General features: G+C 34.6%; 1 long non-coding RNA gene across 1 annotated transcript in view; it reads left to right on the top strand.

Annotated features, from left to right (window-relative positions):
* LOC123388977 overlaps positions 1–19,143 on the top strand; it is a 76,924-nt gene extending 57,781 nt beyond the window's left edge. Inside the window, exon 7 of the long non-coding RNA XR_006603498.1 lies at positions 19,051–19,143. This is a non-coding gene — a long non-coding RNA (uncharacterized LOC123388977). The remainder of the gene's footprint in view (positions 1–19,050) is intronic.
* Positions 19,144–20,093: the final 950 nt, after the last annotated feature.

Raw genomic sequence — 20,093 nt, 5'->3', positions numbered from 1 at the left:
ATAGCATTCAAATTAAATTTTGTAAAAACAGAAAGACTTGATCCATGAGACAACTGAAAACACTTGTCAAACTGTTGCCTCCAAAACTGGAGAGACTAACAGGCAAACACAGAATCACAACTTAGTGAAGGACAAACCAGTGTGAACCAATGGTGAGTAGGAAAATCTGAGCTATAACTGTTGAATCATTGTAGATGCTGTGTGGGCAAGTATGAGAGCTGTAACCTCCAAGGATACCAAGTCATCTAGGGTCCCCAGCTTTTGTGGATTTCACCTCTTGAAGCTACCAGGATCCTAGGGTGAGGATTAGAGAAAAATCCCTTTATACTTCCTGCAGGGAGAGGGGAAAGGAAACATTTTAGAATACATTAGAGCACTCTCTTCTTCACAAAACCTCCCCTGAAGAGAAACGATTTTACCAGAGTCAACCTGCTGGAGTTTAATCAGAATCTTACTGAACTGGAGCAAGAAAAATACTCAACTTCACCTCTTTCTACTCTTCTATGTGGGAGAAGAGAATTACCCAACTTAAGCTCACTGCCCTTATCCTATCTTACTTAAGGGGACAAGTTTCCACTTGTCCCAAAAGCATCTGTGAAGTTCGTCTTCCAGGGACTAAGCCTCAATAACATACTGGGACCTAATCATAATTCTATAGAATGGTTCCATTCCCCACAGTTAACTACCACATTACTAAAGGCCCATTTACTAAAGGAATATTTACTCCTTTTACCCAATACATCATGTCTGACTCTAAGAAAAGAATTAAAAACATATTAAAAAGCAAAAAAAGAAAATTTGAAGAGACAGACCAAGTTTCACAACCAGACTCATATGGCAGAGATGTTGGAATTATCAGCCTGGAAATTTAAAACACCTATGATTAATATGCTAATTGCTTTAACTGGTTAAGTAGACAGCATGGAAGAACAGATTGGCAATGTAAGATGATACATGGAAATCCTCAGCAAAAAAAAAAAAAAAAAGAAAAGAAAGAAAGAAAAAGAAATGATTAAAATTACTGCAGAAATGAATATCTTTGATAGACTGATCAGTAAACCAGACATGATTGAAGAAAAGTTGTTGAGCTTGAGGTTTTCTCAAAAGAAACCTCCAAAACTGAAAATCACATAGAAAAAAGAATGAAAAAAATAGAACAGAGTATCCAATAACCATGAGATGACTACAAAAGGTGTAACATAGGCATAGTGGGAATACCAGGAGAAGAGAGAGAGAAAATAATAGGATGAAATCTGAAATAATAATGACTAAATATCTCCCTAAATTAATGTGAACTATCAAACCATAGGTACAAGTAACTCAGAGGACACTAAGCAGGATATATGCCAAACTAACAAACAAAACAAAACTACACCTGGGTATCTCATTTTCAAACTATCGACAATCAATTATAAAGAAAAAGAATCTTGAAAGAAGCTAGAGGGAAAAACATCCTAGTTACAGAAGAGCAGAGATAAGAATTACATCTGACTTTTCCTTAGAAACCATGCAAGTGAAAAGAGAATGGAATGAAATATTTAAAGGGTTAAGGAAATAAAGCAGCCACACTGGTTTTCTGAACCTTGTGAAACTATTTTTCAGAAGTGAAAGAGAAATAAAGACTTTCTCAGACAACCAAAATCCGAGGGAGTTTGTTGCAAGTAGACCTACCTTGCAAAAGTATTAAAAAAAAGTTCTTTAGAGTGAAGGAAAAATAAAACAATTCAGTAATTCTGGCCAACATAAAGAGAATATTGTAGAAGGAACAATTAATGATGAAATGAAACTCTTATTTTACTAATAGATCTAACAATAGTCTGTTTAAAATAATAATAATTAAAATGTATTTATAATAATTGAAATGTGTATAATCTCCAAATAGTTGTTAACTATTTTGATAAGGATTGCATTAAATGTATAGATTGCTTTGTTAGTATAGACATCTCAACAAGTTGTTGACTTGTTAACTTGTTAATTTTAGCTATTTTGACTGTTGTGAGGTGATATCTCATTGTGGTTTTGATTTGTATTTTCCTGATACCGAGTAATGTGGAGCACTTTTTCATGTGTCTATTGGCCATTTAGATGTCTTCTTTGCAGAAATGTCTGTTCATGTCTTCTTCACATTTCTTGATTGGATTATTTGTTCTTTGAATGTTGAGTTTGGTAAGTTCCTTATAGATTTTGGATACTAGCCCTTTATCTGATATGTCATTTGCAAATATCTTCTCCCATTCTTTCACTTACCTTTTGTTTTTTGTTTTTGGGTTTTTTTTTTTTTTTGAACATTTTATTTATTTATTTGACAGAGAGAGAGATTACAAGTAGGCAGAGAGGCAGGCAGAGAGAGAGAGAAAGGAAGAAAGCAGGCTCCCTGCTGAGCAGAAAGTGATATATGGGGCTTGACCCCAGGACCCTGGGATCATGACCTGAGCCGAAGGCAGACGCTTTAACCCACTGAGCCACCCAGGCATCCCTGTCTTTTGGTTTTGTTGACTGTTTCCTTTGCTGTGCAGAAGCTTTTAATCTTGATAAAGTCCCAATAGTTCATTTTTGCCCTTGCTTCCTTTGCCTTTAGTGATGTTTCCAGGAAGAATTGCTGCAGCTAAGGTCGAAGAAGTTGCTGCCTGTGTTCTCCTCAATGATTTTGATGGATTGGTATCTCACATTGAGGTCTTTCCTCCACTTTGAGTCTATTTTTGTGTGTGATGTAAGGAAATGGTCCAGTTTCACTCTTCTACATGTGGCTGTACAATTTTCCCAAAACCATTTGTTGAAGATGCTGCCTTTTTTCCATTGGACATTCTTTCCTGCTTTGTTGAAGATTAGTTGACCATAGAGTTGAGGGTCTATTTCTGGGCTCTCTCTTCTGTTCCATTGATTTATGTATGTTCCTTTTTTTGTTCCAGTTTTGTTGTGCCAGTCTTGTCTTGATGATTATAGCTTTGTAATAGAGCTTGAAGTCTGGAATTGTAATGCTACCAACTTTGGCTTTCTTTTTTGACATTTGTGATCTTTTCTGGTTCCATATAAATTTTAGGATTATTTGTTCCATTTCCTTGAAAAAACTTGATGGTATTTTGATAGAGATTGCATTAAATGTGTAGATTGCTTTAGGTAGCACTGACATTTTCACAATATTAATTCTTCTTTAAATGTTTGGTAGAATTCCCCTGGGAGGCTGTCTGGCCCTGGGCTCTTGACTGTTGGGAGATTTTTGATGACTCCTTCAAGCTCCTTACTGGTTATGGGTCTGTTCAGATTTTCTATTTCTTCCTGGTTCAGTTGTGGTAGTTTATATGTCTCTAGAAATGCATCCACTTCTTCCAGATTGTCAAATTTGCTGGCATATAGTTGCTCATAATATGTTCTTATAATTGTTTGTATTTCTTTGGTGTTTGTTGTGATCTCTCCTTTTTCATCCATATTTTATTTACTTGGGTCCTTTCTCTTTTCTTTTTGATTAAGTCTGGCCAGGGAGCTATCAGTCTTATTAATTCTTTCAAAGAACCATCTCCTAGTTTTGTTGATTTGTTTTACTGTTCTTTGGTTTCTATTTCATTGATTTCTGCTCTGATCTTTATTAATTTTCTTCTCCTGATGGGTTTAGGCTTTCTTTGCTGTTCTTTCTGCAGCTCCTTTAGGTGTAGGGTTAGGTTGTGTACTTGAGACCTTTCTTGTTTCTTGAGAAAGGCTTGTATTGCTCTCAGGATCACCTTTGCTGTGTCCCACAGATTTTGAACACTTGTGTTTTCAATTTCATTTGTTTCCATGGATATTTTCAATTCTGCTTTAATTTCCTGGTTTACCCATTCATTCTTTAGTAGGATGCTCTTTAGCCTTCATGTCTTTGAGTGCTTTCTAACGTTCCTCTTGTGATTGAGTTCTAGCTTCAGAGCATTGTGGTCTGAAAATATGCAGGGAATGATCCCAATCTTTTGGTACTGGCTAGGACCTGATTTGTGACCCAGTGTGATCTATTCTGGAAAATGTTCCATGTGTGCTAGATAAGAATGTGTATTCTGTTGCTTTGGTGTGGAATATTCTGAACATATCTGTGATGTCCATCTGGTCCGGAGTGTCATTTAAAGCCTTTATTTCCTTGTTAATCTTTTGCTTAGATGATCTGTCCATTTCAGTGAGGGGAGGTGTTAAAGTCCCCTACTATTATTTTATTGTTGTCAGTATATTTCTTTGATTTTGCTATTAATTGATTTATATCATTGGCTATACCCATGTTAGGGGCATAGATATTTGAAATAATTAAATCTTGTTGGACAGAACCTTTAAGTATGATATAGTGTCCTTCCTCACATCTTATTATAGTCTTTGGCTTAAAATCTAATTTATCTAACATAAGGTTTGCCACACTAGTTTTCTTTTGATGTCCATTAGCATGGTAAATTGTTTTCAAAGCCCTCACTTTAAATCTGGAGGTATTTGGGGGTCTAAAATGAGTTTCTTGTAGACAACATATCAATGGGTCTTGTTTTTTAATCCATTCTGATACCCTATGTCTTTTGATTGGGGCATTTAGCCATTTACATTCAGGGTAACTATTGAAAGATATGAATTTAGTTTCCTTGTATTGCCTGTAAGTTGAGTGTTACTGTATATTTTCTCTGTTCCTTTCTGGTCTATTACTTTTATGCTCTCTCTTTGCTTATAGGACCCTTTCAATATTTCCTGTAGGGCTGATTGGATGTTTGCAAATTCTTTTAATTTTTGTTCATCCTGGAATCTTTTTATCTCTCCTTCTATTTTCAATGACAGCCTAGCTGGATATAGTATTCTTGGCTTCATATTTTTCTCGTTTAGTGCTCTGACTATATCATGCCAGTTCTTTCTGACCAACTGGATCTCTACAGATAATTCTGCTGTCAATCTAATATTTCTACCACTGTATGTAACAGACCTCTTGTCCCGGAGCTGCTTTCAGGATTTTCTCTGTCACTAAGACTTAAAAGCTGTACTATTAGATTATGGGGTGTGGACCTATTTTTACTGATTTTGAGGGACGTTCTCTGTGCCTCCTGGTTTTTGATTCTTGTTCCCTTTGGCATATTAGGGAAATGCTCTACTGCAATTCACTCCAATATACCTTCTTCCCCTCTCTCTTTCTTCCTCTGGAATCCCAATTTTTCTAATATTGTTTTGTCTTATGCTATCACTTATCTCTTGAACTCTCCCCTTGTGGTCCAGTAGTTGTTTTTCTCTCTTTTGCTCAGCTTCTTTATTCTCCATAATTTGGTCTTCTATGTCACGGATTATTTCTTCTGCCTCATTTTTCCTAGCAGTAAGAACCTCCATTTTTTATTGCACCTCATTAATAGGTTTTTTTTATTTCAACTTCGTAAAATTTTAGTTCTTTTATTTCTCCAGAAAGGGATTCTCTAATATCTTCCATGCCTTTTTCGAGCCCAGCCAGCACCTTGATAATTGTCATTCTGAACTCTAGTTCTGACATATTGCCAATGTCCATATTGATTAGGTCCCTAGCTGTTGTAATGCCTTTTGTGCTTTTTATTTACTTATTTGTGGTGAGTTTTTCCTGCCTTGTCAGTTTATCCAGGTAAGAATATATGAATGAGAGAGTAAAATACTAAAAGGGTGGCAAAGACTCCAGAAAAGTATATGCTAACCAAATCAAAAGAGACCTGAAATGGGGGAGAAGAAAGGGGAAAAAATTAAAGGGGGACAAATTAAAGAAACAAATAAAATAAAATAAACAAATAAATGGGATTTGGAGGGAGACAAACCATAAGTGACTCTTAATCTCACAAAACAAACTGAGGGTTGCTGGGGCGAGGGGGTTTGGGAGAAGGGGGTGGGATTATGGACATTGGGGAGGGTATGTGCTTTGGTGAATGCTGTGAAGTGTGTAAACCTGGTTATTCACAGACCTGTACCCCTGGGGATAAAAATATATGTTTATAAAAAATAAAAAATTAAAAAAATATATATATATACATATATTAGACTTAGAGCCACCTACTTGATTTTGAGTGTATTCTGGTCTCTTAGGCTAAAATACTTCCCAAAATTTTAAAAAAGAAAGGGAAGCTTATATATATACATAAATAAAGGTAAACATGATGAAGGGATGGAATATGACTGTAAAGATGAAAATTAAAAAGATTCTGAAAAAGGACTTACTAAGATAAATTGGTTGGAAAAAGAAAAAAAGAAGCAGAGAATATGATCAGGCTGGAGCTAGATTTAGGGTATATTTTGATCTATTAAAAGAAATTATATCCCAAAAATTTAAATTAAAAAACCTATATGTATACAAAAAATATGGTTAAATACAAGGAAGGGATAAAATATGACTATAACAATGAAAATTTAAAAATCTTTTTTAATAAAAAGTATTGATAAAATAGTTTTAAAAAGTTAAAAGAGGAAAGAGGAAAAGTTAAAAAGAATAGAATAAGAAAAAATAAAATTAAAAATATTTAACTTTGCAAGTTAAAAGATCATGGGGAAAAAGCCATGAATTCTATGTGTTGCTTTTCCTTCACTCTGGAGTTTCACAGTTCTCGTTGATGGGTGAACTTGGTCTTGGCGGGTTGTTCTTGCTGATCTTCTCGGGGAGGGACGTGTTGCAGTGATTCTGAAATGTCTTTGCCTGAGGCGGAATTGCAGTGCCCTTGCCAGGGGCCAGGCTAAGTAATCTGCTTGGGTTCCTCTCAGTACGTTTTGTTCCCTGAACGCTTTCCCTACCGCTTTGGAGGACGGGAATGAAGATGACCGCCACCCAGTGTCCTGTTCAGAGGAGCAGATTGCTCAAGTCCCTCTCCTCAGTGCGCCCTCAGAGAAAAGCAGTCAATCTGTCCCATCTCCCTGGTCACCAGCCTCGCTCTGTGCTCACCTGGCCTGTGACCAAGTGTTTCTATCTCTGGAGCACAGCCCCGTTTGGAATCTCCAATACTGGAGATTCCTGCAGCATGCTCCTGCACCACTCCTCCCAGAGGAGGAAGAAGGTGAGTCTCCCAGGACCTGCCACTTGTGGCGTCCCTGCTTGAAGAGCCTGACTGTGTCATATCCATCAGGGCTTAAGGTAACCCTGAGCTGAGAGCTCCCTCCTTGACTCTGTCTCTGTAGTTGGCTTCTCCACTCCAATACCTAGGAACTCTGCCATACTCAGACACCACCAGTCTTTCTGTGACCCCGCGGGTCCTGAGACCACACTGTCCCCGAGAGGGCTGCACCCTCACTTAGCCTCCGGAGCAACATCCTTCAGTGGAGCCAACTTCTAAAAGTTCTGATTTTGTGCTCTGCTGCTCCTTCACTTGCTGGGAGCCAGCCCCTCCCCCCCCCAATGGTTTATCTTCACGTGGCTTTGGATTCACTTCTCCTCACATCCTGCCTTCCCCAAAGGGATCAATTTTCTGTTCTTAGAATTGTTGCTCTTCTTCTCTTCTATCTCCTGTTGAGTTTGTAGGTGTTCAGACTGGTTTGATAACTGTCCAGCTGAATTCCTGGGACTACTTCTATTTCAGTCTGCTCCTCCTCCACCATCTTGCTTCCTCTTATCTTTTCTTTTTTACATATTTATTTTACTCCTTTTTGTTTCTAGTTCTTTTTACTGCTTTTTTTCTTTCCATGCTATACTTTCCCTTGCCCAAGCTTGTCTTGTTCAGTTTACCAGCAATCTCCTGTGATCTTTTCAAGAACCATTTCAAATATCATCTCTTATTTATAAATATGTCTCACGAGTCTCTTGTAGCAAAACTGATAGCTTATCAGTTATGCATGGTGCCATCAAATTTTATTATACTCATAATACTTATGCATGGTTCTAGCAAATATTATTAAACTACTTATTATATTAGATATAGAATTATTTGATTGTATAATTTTCTTATAACCAAAAATTTTCTTTAATTGTAAGAATTATATTCTATTCTTATTTTATATTTAGTGTCTTGCATAGTTATGTTAGCATCACTTAGATGTAGTTATATAGCATATATAGCATATATATGCTACATATAGCACATATAGTTATATAGTTATCATCACTTAACATTGGATATTTAAAATTTAATAACATTTAGATTTGACACTATGATATGGAAGAAGGGGAAAACAAAAAGTTAATTAAAAATTTTACAAAATTGAAAAATTATCAGGAGTAAATGAGAGATTATATTTCCTTTCATATTGTTTCATTGTAGAATATCATATTTGTTTTAGAAATAAATAGATTTTTTAAAAATGCAATGAATGTATAGGTACCAATAATTCTAGCACATATAGCATACCACTAACAATTTTTTTTATATTTTCAACTACTAATAGATTTATCTATTTAGCAAATAGAGAACAATTCCTATGTGTTCTCTTTTTCCCCTTAATTAAATCCTATATCCTTAAATATATTAAGTATATCTTCAAATACTATTAATATCAGTGAAAGTGAATATTTCATATAATTAATACAACATAAATTATCTGCTATTACTTTTTTTCTTGATACAGATATTCACTTTAAGTTTATGTAATAAATAAGGATGCATGGAAATATATTTCCATCTCTGAAAATTTTCTTATATATTCTTATTAAATGGATTATCAGATGAAAGAATACTTCAGTTCCTTTTTGTAGATTAAAAAATGAGGACTATGTAAGTTGTACTCTGTGATTTGTGAAATCATCATCATTATTATATAGTGACAGTTCTTATCAGAATAAAATATTTTGCCCTCCTCCAGAATGATAGGTATTACCAAGACCATTTTAATCTAGGGGAATATTTTATAATACATGAATTGCACGTGGTTTATACATTAAATATTGAAGTAGCTTACAGTGACAGATTTCTGTTGTTTATTAGCAAATTATTTTCATAAGAGTAATGTTCTATTATTTGTAAAAGGAGTTGTTTAACTCAAAATATATTTTATATATTTTTTAAGTGATTCTTGTTGCCCCCACAAAACACTTGGATCTCACACAAAAAGGAACACTAGTATTCTTGGACATAAACCAGTTTTTTAAAGATTTTATTTATTTATTTGACAGAGAGAGAGAAAGAGTACACACGAACAGAGGAGAGTAGCAACTAGAGGAAAAGGGAGAAGCAGAATCCTGGCTGAGCAGGGAACCCAGATGTGGGACTTGGTCCTTGGACCCTGGGATCATGACCCAAGTGAAGGGCAGGTTCTTAACCCCCTGAGCCAGCCAGGTGCCAGACATAAGCCAGTTTTATTCTCAGACAAAACTCGATGGTAAAATCCAAAATATAGAAATAAGGGAGTTAGTATAGAGAGGGGGGAAAAAAAGGAAAGAATAAATGTTGTTTAATCATGTTATGGATTTTCCTGTCTTTATATCCAAGCTAATTCAAATAATTGGCAAGAATCTGGTAATACTTATGACTCAGCTGGGACACAAATACCATTAATTTTGTCTGGCAATGCTGTCTTGTGTCCATTTCCCAGCATATATTTATCACAGAAGCAGTCTTACACCATCAGCCATGAGATTTTCAAATTAAGGGTCTTATCTTTTATATACTTTTATTACTTATAAAATCAGAAAGAAATGGAGCTGTTCTGGGTATTCAGTTAACATACTCTTTTGCAATTATTTTCTACACACTGTACTTGGGGGTCAATAAAAGTTAAACACACTAATAGATCCACTCCATTAATAATAGAATGACCTTTCATGTAAAATTATTACTTTTTTAAAAATCAGCAAGTAGAAAATAAAACAGCTGCTTCTCAAAAGGCTAATAAATGAAATGTTGCTCAAAACTTCTACTTATAGGGCAAATGTAAATTGAAACTCTAATGAGATACCATTCTCCCCCAAGCATGACCGTAACTAAAAGATCAGGTAATACCAAGTGTTGGTAAGGATGGAGAATGGAATTGTCATATATTTGTGGTGATTGTTTATATTGGGGTACCACTTGGAGAACCTATTTGGCTGTACCTATTTAACCTTGAATATGTAGACTTATGCCTCAGCAATTCAGTTTTTTTTAAAGACTTTATTTATTGATATGACAGACAATGAGAGAGGGAGAAGCAGGCTTCCTGCCAAGCAGGGAGCCCAATGCAGGGCTTGATCCCGGGAACCTGGGATCCTGACCTGAACGGAAGGCAGACGCTTAAGGATTGAGCCACCCAGGTGCCCCAGCAATTCAATTTCTGAGTATATGTCCAACAGAAATGAGTGGTTATGCCACCAATTTAAAATACTCTAAAATACGCTTTAAATACTCAACTTTAAAATACTCAACTAGTTTATTCATGTAACCCAATGTTATATACAATGTTAATAGCAATAAACAAAAATGAACTATTTATAATGCAGTAATATATACAACTCTCAAAACCATAATGTTGGTTTTGAATATCATATTTGTTTTAGAAATAAATAGAATTACAGCTACCAAAAATTACATACTGTATGTTTTTATTGCATGAAAGCCAAGATCAGACTAAACTAATAACCTACATTGATAGAAATCAGAATGATGATTGACACTGAGAGATGTATCAATTATAGTTTATGTTTGCTATAACTTAGCTGCTATAGGTTATAGGTTATAATTAATTAACAAGGAACCTCTAAAATGTTTATTGTTTGTTGAAATCACATAAAAAACTAATAGGTAAAGTGGACAAATAAATAACAAAGGGCATAGTGACTGCAAATTTATCAGCAGGTCAGAATATGGGAGACCCATGAGGTGATTCATGAGTGAATGCATGAGGGAGATTCTAGGTTCTGCTAAGAGCTATGTTCAGATTCATGGGTCTGTTTTGCTTGTTTGTTTTTGGTGTTACAGTTGCAAGCAGAGCTACCAATCACCTTTATAAACAATGAGCTTAAAACACATAGTCAAATTTCTTGGATATATTATCTATCTTTTAACATATGTAATAATATGGATAATAAAGTTATTACCCAAGGGGAAGCAAGTCGTTAAAACTCTCTTGAAAACAATTTGTTGGGGTTTCTGGGTCCCTCAGTCAGTTAAGCATCTGCTTTCTGATCAGGTCATGATCCCGGAGTCCTGGGGTCCAGTCCTGCCTCTGGGCTCCCTGTTCAGTGGCGAGTCTGCTTCTCCCTCTGCCCCTCTCACCTCCCCAGCCCTTGTTCTCTCTCTCTCTCTCTCTCTCTCTCAATAAATAAATAAAATCTCTAAAAAGAAAAAGCAATTGTTATTAGAGTTTCAGTTTACATTTTTCTTCAGATACCATGTAGAAAGACAGAAACCTCTGATCTGTGTTATACAAGCTTCCTGTTTTGTCTGTGATGCCAAATTTAGGCTGAAAGAACTTGGAGAAGGGGGAACTGGGAAGTATCAACACCAGGAAAGAATGCTGAACCACTGCTCACCACAAGGAAAGGAAGCGATAGAGACAAAATGTATAATTTCATCTCTTTTCTTTTGACGTTTGGTTGTCACATTACACATTTGGTTTGTATTCATCTTAAAATTGCTTGCTAAATCCAATATAATGTGGTGAACAGATTTTTTCATCAATATTGTGCTTTTTAATAGTTTTTTCATTTCTTATCATATGGTGAGTAATTTTATATTTTAAATATTTGTAAAGTTGTTTACTATTTTGTCTTTCTTTTCTACTTTTAATGTGTCTCCATTTCCTTAGCACTTATTTTTATTCCTTTTTATGATTGACATTATCATAGGCTTGAGGTTTGAAAATGATGTTTAATGTTTCAACATTATTTCTCATCCTTTCAAGCATCCTTGATCTTTTCAAGTTAGTTGAGATCATGAGCTTTCTTCTCAGCTTGTTTTCCATAATTATTAAACTTTATCTGATGACCCCTATATATATTTGCTAGTTTAGCAAGTCACTTCTTGGCTCCTATCTCTTCACTGCTGTACTATATAAGCTCCATTCCCAAAGCTTTTCTGAACAAATTTTCACAAAAGCTGAGTGAACAATGGAAACTGAGACTCAAAACCTGAAACCATGGGTTCAATGTTACTGTCTCATTTCTCTCTGAAATCAACAGTCTTTGAAGATGATGTGTCTGCTTTTAAAATCTTTTAAAGAAAATCATATGTAGCACAATCACAAGCTTTACAGTCTCTGTAATACTTTTTATTTAAAAAGAAGGTAATATTTTATTTAAGTGTAAAATAGACAAATAAAATGTCCCAGATATATTTTTTAAGTCTAAAATTTCAGATGTTGTATCATTTATAAGAGGAAGATATAGAAAAGAATCCAAAGAGTATAAACTAGCTCATGAAGCCTCCAAAAACACTAGTTTGAAAATTTTGTTTTAATTTAATGAAATTCAAATGTGCAGGTGTGTGTGTGTGTGTGTGCATTTTATCAGCTAAATCTGTCCTAATTTCTTCTTCTCAGTATTTTAATCCTATCTTAAGTTATATAGTATTTTTCAAAGAAGACAGACAAAAGCTAACAGATACTTGAAAAAAATGTTCAGTACTACTTGGCATCAGGGAAATACAAAGCAGAACCACTCACACCAGTCAAAATGGCTAAAATGAATAATTCTGGAAACAACAGATGTTGGTGAGTTTGCAGAGAAAGGGGAACTCTCTTACCCTTTTGGTGGGAATGCGAACTGTTGCAGCCACTCTGGAAAACAGTATGGAGGTTCCTCAAAAATTAAAAACAGAAGTACCTACAATCCAGCAATTGCACTACTGGTATTTATTCAAAAGATATAAAAATAGTGATTTGAAGGGGCATATGCACCCCAATGTTTATAACAGCAATGTCCACAATAGCCAAACTATGGAAAGAGCTCAGATAACCATTGACAGCTGCATGGATAAAGAAGATGAGGTATACCTCATCATGAGATATATCTCACACACACACACACACACACACACACACACACACACACACAAACTGGAATACTACTCAGTCAACAAAAAGAATGAAATCTTGCCATTTGCAATGACATGGGGAACTAGAAGGTATTATGCTAAGCAAAATAAGTCAGAAAAGACAAATGCTATATGATTTTGCTCACATGTGGAATTTCAGAAACAAAACAGATGAACATAGGGGAAGGGAAGGAAAAATTAAATAAGATACAAACAGAAGGGGGCAGACCATAAGATACTCTTAACTACAGGAAACAAACTGAGAGTTGCTAAAGGGGAGGCGGGTAGGGGGATGGAGTAATTGGGTGATGGCCAATAGGAGGGCACTTGGTGTAATGAGTTCTGGGTGTTATATGCAACTGATGAATCACTAAATTCTCTCCACACTAACAATATGCTACATGTGAACCGAATTTAATTTAAATTAAAAATGTTAAAATATATAAATACTGCCCGATTAACATAATACTGGATACAACATATGATTGACAATAAATCTTCATGGAAATAAAAAAAATGTTATATTGTTAAAAGTCTTACATGTCTTTTTCTATTAAATTGTGTTTTACTATTTGGGTTTTATTTTTAAGACTCAGATTTTTTGTTTGTTTTTAGAAATATTCTGGTTTGTCAAGATCTATAGCACCAGGAGCCTCTTACCTGGTCATTCAATAGGAATGTATTGTTTAGCATTCAAAATAATATTGATTTGGGTGCTAAAACAGAAGTGATACAAAACAACACCTTAGAAGTCTTACTGGGAAGTCTCAACTCTTAAAAGAAAGATCAAGGACAATAGTAGAGGAAAAATAACTTGTGACTAAAAAGAGAACATTGAACTTTTGGTTATTTCCTCTCTTCTGAGTACGATCTTGAAAGATTCAATCATAAGTTCACTCTTCCCCACTCCTCTTTTCTCTGAAACTACCTGTGTTAGTCAGGGTTCTCCAGAGCAATGGGAAAGAGATAGACAGGAGGTGGGAGTAGGATTAGGAGAAATTGGCTCACATGGTAATGGAGGCTGAGAAGTCTCACACTTTGCCATCTGCAAGCTGGAGACCCAAAGTGATGTAATTCAGTCTGAATCTGAATGCCTACAAACCAAGGTTAAAAATGATTTACATCCCAGTCCCAGGGTAGGAGAAGATGATTTGAGATGTCCCAACATGTGGCAGGTAGAAAGCAAAAATGGGCAAATTGATCCTCCCTCTGCCTTTTGTTTTATTAAAGCCCTCAATGGATTGATGATATCCATTAACATTGGGAAGGGAAATTTACTTCATTGAGTCCATTGATTCAAATGTTAACTTTATGAGGAAACACCAGCACAGGCACCCCAGAAATAATTTTTAATCTGGCACCCTCTATCCAGTGAAGTTGACATAAAAAATTAACCATCACCCTACCATTAATTAAATCCTCTTAGTTTAATATTGCCTGTAATATAATCCAATCCAAATGGGAGTGCCAAGAACATGCTTGAGGATGGGGTCTTTACCCACCTGCTTCAGAGGCAAACATAAACCTTCTCCAATTATCTATTAAATGAATTATATTTTTATTTATTTTTTTTCTTTTTAAGAATTTTAATTCTATTATAGTTAACACACAATGTTATATTACTTTCAGATGTTTAGCTTAGTGATTCAACAATTCCTTACATCACCCCATGCTCATGCTCCTCACAAGAGCTCTCCTTAACCCCCAACACCTACTATTCCCTCACCAGCTCCCCTCTGGAAACCATCCTTTTGTTCTCTATAGTTAAGAGTCTGTTTCATGGCTTCTCTTTCCCTCTCTCTTTTTAAATCTTTGCTCATTTGCTTAGTTTCTTAAATTCCACATATGAGTGAAATCCTATGGTATTTTTCTTCTGACTTATTTCACTTAGCATTATACTCTCTAGCTTCATCTCTGTTCTTGAAGTTGGCAAGGTTTCTTTCTCTTTTAAGGCTGGATAATATTCCAGTGAATACATATACCACTTCTTTACCTATTCATCAGTCAATGGGCACTTGGACTATATCTTGGCTATTGTAAATAATTCTGCTATAAATGTTGGGGTGCATGTATCCCTTTGAATTACTGTCTTTGAATTATTTTGGTAAATACCTAGTAGTGGGAATACTGGATCACAAAGTAGTTCTGTTTTTACCTTTTTGAGGAAATTTCACACTGTTTCCACAATGGCTACATCAGCTTGCATGCCTACTAACAGTGTGAGAAGATTCCTTTATTTCCCCAACCTTACCAACACCTGTTATTACATGTTGTTGATTGTACGCATTCTGACAGGTGTGAGGTGATATCTCTTTTAGGTTCTGATTTGCATTTCCCTGATGAAGAGTGATGTTGAGCATCATTCCATGTGTCTGTTGGCCATCTGGATGTGGTCTTCTTTGTAGAAATGACTGCTCATGTCTTCTGTCCACTTATAAATTGGATTATTTGGTTTTTTGGGTATTGATTTATATAATTTTTTTATATATTCTATGTACTAACACCTTATCAGATGTGTTATTTGTAAATATCTTCTCCTATTCAGTAGTTGCCTTTTATTTTGTTGTTTCCTTTGTTGTGTAGAATCTTTTTATTTTGATGTAGTTCCAGTAGTTTATTATTGCTTTCATTTGTATTACCTTAGAACACATCTAGAAAAATGTTGTTACATTTAATGTCAGAGACATGACTGTTTGTACTGTTCCCTGGGATTTTCATGGTTTTATGTCTCACAATTAAGTATATAATCTGTTTTGAGTTTATTTTTGTGCATGGTGTAAGAAAGTGGTCCAGTTTCATTCTTTTGCATGTTGCTGTCCAGTATTCCCAAAACCATCTGTTGAAGAGACTGTCTTTTTCACATCGGATATTCTTTCCTGCTTTGTTGAATTATTGACCATATTATTGTGGGTTACTTCTGGGTTTTCTAGTCTGTTCCATTGATCAATGTGGCTGTAGTTGGGCCAATGCCATACTATTGGATTACTACATCTTTGTAATATATAACTTGAAGTCTGGAATTGTGATGCCTACAACTTTGATTTCCTTTTTTAAGGTTGCTTTGGCTATTTGGGGTCTTTTTTGGTTCCATACAAGTATTAGGATTGTTTGTTCTAGCTCTTTGAAAAATGCTGTTGATATTTTGATAAGGTTTGCATTAGATGGTTAAATTGCTTTGGATAGTATAGACATTTTAACAATATTTGCTTTTCCAACCCATGAGGACTTCCATTTGTTTGTGTGGTCTTCAATTTCTTTCATCAGTGTTTTATAGTTTTCGGAGCACAGATCTTTCACTTTTTTTAATTAGGTCTATTCCTAGGTATCTTGATAATTTCAGTGCAATGAAATATATTTTTAAAATACAGTTTTCAGATTTTTTTTAACCTACTTACAAGTCTTAATTTAAACTCCTAATTATCTACTATGAAGAAATTGAGTTATTTGGAAAATAAATTCTGTGATACCAAAGACAGAAAATGTATCAAAAATTTTACCTAAGAGTGGTTTAGAAATCAATAGTAAATTATATTTGGGTTGCTTCCTCATTCCTCTTTTATGATGTTGAGAATATGTGCTACATATATGTTAGAAAATTACAAAGAGTGAGGGAAACCATTCATTGGGGGGAAAAAAGACTCTCCTAGTCATGCAACTATATTAAGCAAACACTTATATTCTCAAGGTCTGCTCAGAAAATTTCCTTTACCACTTTGTCTTGTCTACAAATGATTGAAATCCAGGACCCTACTTTTTAAACATTTTCCTCGACATTTGAATATTTATTTATTTGTAATTATAACCCAGTATTGGAGAGGGCTTTTTTTCCCCTAAAATTTTCATATTTAGGTTCTACATTTAGGTTTCTGACTAATTTTGAGGGAAGTTTTATGTATAGGGTGAGGTATGGGTCAAAGGTCATATATTTTTACAGATAGATATCCCATTGTTTTCAACAAATGTTGTTGAAAAGGATATTCTTCCTCTATCCAAATTATCTTTGCATCTCTGCTATAAATGATCCATGGGTTCGTGTTCTGGACTGCCTACAAATTTGTATTTATCTATCTTTCAACCAATAACACACTGCCATGATGACTACAGCCATGTGATATGTCATGGAAGAAGCTTGGTCCTCTTCACTTTGTTCTCTTCAAAGTTCATTTGGCTACTCTGGGTCCTTTTCATCTTCAAATTAATTTTATATTTTTCAAGACTTTATTTTTAAGTGATTTCTACATCCTTTGAAGGACTCAAACTCACAACTCTGAGTTTAAGAGTAGTATGGTCTGCCGACCAAATAAGCCAGGGGTCCCTCTTCAAATGAATTTTAGAATCAGTTAATTTCTATGAACAATTCTGAGATTTTAATGGGTATTGTGTTACTGTGTGGGTGAATTTAGGAGAATTCACATATTTATATTGATTGTTTAGATTCATGAACACAGTACCCTCTCTTTTTATTAAGATACTTTAAAATTTTTTCTCAGGAATAATTTTTAGTTTTTAATGTTCTTTAACAACCATTGTCAGATTCATCCTTAATTCATATTTCTATGCCATTGTAAAGTTTGTATTTATTGATTTATAAGACTTTAGTGAAATTTAAGGTTCACAACATAGTTGAGGGTAAAGTACATGGTATCCAATATACCCCTGTGGCACATATGCATAGTGCCCCTCATGATCTACATTCCTCACCAGAGTGCTGTATATGTTACAATTGATGAACCTGTTTGAAAATTATAATCCCCCAGTCAATAGTTTACCATAGGGTTCATTCTTGGTGTTGTATATTCTAGGGGCTTAGACAAATGTATTATGGCATGTACCTATTATTGTATCGGAATATTTTCACTGCTTTAAAAATCCTCCATGGTCCCCCTGTTTGTCCTTCCCTACTACAACTTCTGGCAATCAAAGATCTTTTGACTGTCTACATAGTTTTCCTTTCCAAGAATGTCATACAGTTGGAATCATATAGTATGTAGCCTTTACACATTGGCTTCTTTCATGTAAAAATATTCAGTATAGGTTCCACTTTTAATGGCTTAATAGCTCATTGATTACAACTCCATTGTCTGGATATACCACAGTTTTTCTGTCCACTACTAAAAATTTGGTTGCTTCCAAATTTGGGCAATTATGAATAAAGCTGCTAAAATATCTGTGTTCTGTCTTTGTGTGGTCACAAATTGCACTCCTTTGGGTAAATACCAAGGAGTGCAATTGCTTGATCTAATAGTAATAGTATGTTTAATTTCTTTCTTTCTTTTTTTTTTTTTTTAAAGTTTGTTCATCCTTCCTTTCTTCTCGTGTTATGTTAGTCACCATAGAGTGACTATGGTTAAGGTTAGGGTTAGGGTTAGGGTTAGGGTCATTATTTTTTGATGTGGTGTTCCATGATTCATTGTTTGTGTATAATACCCAGGGCTCCATACAATCTGTGCCCTCCTTAATAAGTATGTTTAATTTCTCAAGTGCACCTACTACCTTCCAAAGTAGTGTATCAGTTTATTAGTTCCAGTTCTTTGGTCAATTCTTTCATATTTTCTTTACAGAGTATCTTGTATGAAGTTTAAAAAGAGTACTGATAGGGGACATATTTGTTTTGTTCCTGATCTTGGTGAAAAAGTGTTGAGTTTCTTACCGTTAAGGATGGTGTTACCTATAGGGCCTTTGCAATCCTTATCAAACTGAGAAAGTTCCCTTTATTCCTAGTTTATTAAGAGTTTTTAATCATGAACTGGTCACAGATTTCTTGGAATGCTTTTTATGCATGTATCAATATGCTCATGTGATTTTTTAAAAATTTTGTTCATGTAAGGATCACATTGATTCTTTTTCAAATGTTGAGCCAAGTTTACATACTATAGATGAGTCCCACTCGGTTTAATTGTGTAATCTTTTCATACTTTGTTGGAATAGATTTGCTAATATTTTGTTGAGGATTTTTAATCTATATTCACTTGCAATTTTGATGTATAGTTTTCTTGATTTCTCTATATTGATCATTTGTACAAAATCCTTACCAAACTTTTTAGTTCTAGTAGCTTTTTAAAATACAATAATTGGATTTTTCTATATAGACAATATAAAATTTTGAATAAAGGCAAAATTTACTACTATTTTTCCAATCTGGATACCTTTTTTATTTCTTTCTTTCTTTTTTTTTCCTTATGAACAGCCTAGATTCTACTCCAGTGTAATGTTGAATAGAGGTAGTGAGAGGACACATCCCTGGTTTTTCCTAATCTTCACAAAAAACATTGAGTCCTTCACCATTTTGAATGTAAGTAATCTACTTAATGCCAAAATCTAAATTATGTGGCCATTGTCTTTTGGATTCAATTTTTTTATGATATGTGAGTCTACTTTTAATACAGATATGAAGCCTTTTGCTTTTTTGGGATCTTTTAATATTTTTCCTTTGTCTATGTTTTCAAGCATTTTTATCCTGTTACATTAATATTATAATATCACAGCTATTATTTCTTTCTTTTCTTTTTCATTTTTTTAAAGAGAGACAGCACAAGAAATTAGGGGTATGAGAACAGAGAGAATCTTAAGCAGGCTCCATGCCCAGCACAAAGCCCAGTGAAGGTCTCAGTCTCACAACCCCTGAGATTATGACCTGAGCTGAAATCAAGTGTCAGATGCTTCACCAACTGAGCCAAACACCCCACCTCCCCGTCACAGACGTTATTTCTAGAGTACTTTTTACCTTTACATTCACAGAGTTTATTAATTCGGAACACAACATCTTTCCTCTGTCTTAGTAAATTATCAAATACTCTCTCTACAAATCTTGTGTTTTCCATTTTCTCTATTCTAAACTTTATCACCTTTTTTATTCTTTCTATCTAACGTATCTGTTGATCTTCCTTTGTTAACATTACTTATTCACTCATTTTGTTTATTCCATTCTTTTGCCGTCTTGTGTTGATATATTTCTCAACTTAAATATTTTTTTCAGTGTTGTTTTTTGATATGTAGAAGATGAAAATGCCCCCTCTTATACTTCCATCTTAAAATAGAATCAGATATTTAGACTACGCGAGTTTGAAGGGTTTTGTGTTGCCTTTGACTCTTTTGGTTTAGACCATATCATTCCATTTTATATGCAATGGTATTTGGAAGGGAAATAAAAGTTTTTGGTTTAATCTCATCCTGGTTAGTTGAAAATTAGAGGGAATAAATTAGTCTCCATGCTTTGATAATCAAAATGCT

The sequence above is a fragment of the Mustela putorius genome, unplaced genomic scaffold, assembly GCF_011764305.1.
Source record: "Mustela putorius furo isolate JIRA1106 unplaced genomic scaffold, ASM1176430v1.1 tig00003932_pilon_pilon_pilon:0A:0A, whole genome shotgun sequence".
Taxonomy (NCBI): Eukaryota; Metazoa; Chordata; class Mammalia; order Carnivora; family Mustelidae; genus Mustela; species Mustela putorius.
Note: the sequence above shows the minus strand (reverse complement) of the source record. Positions and strands in the feature narration are given on the sequence as shown.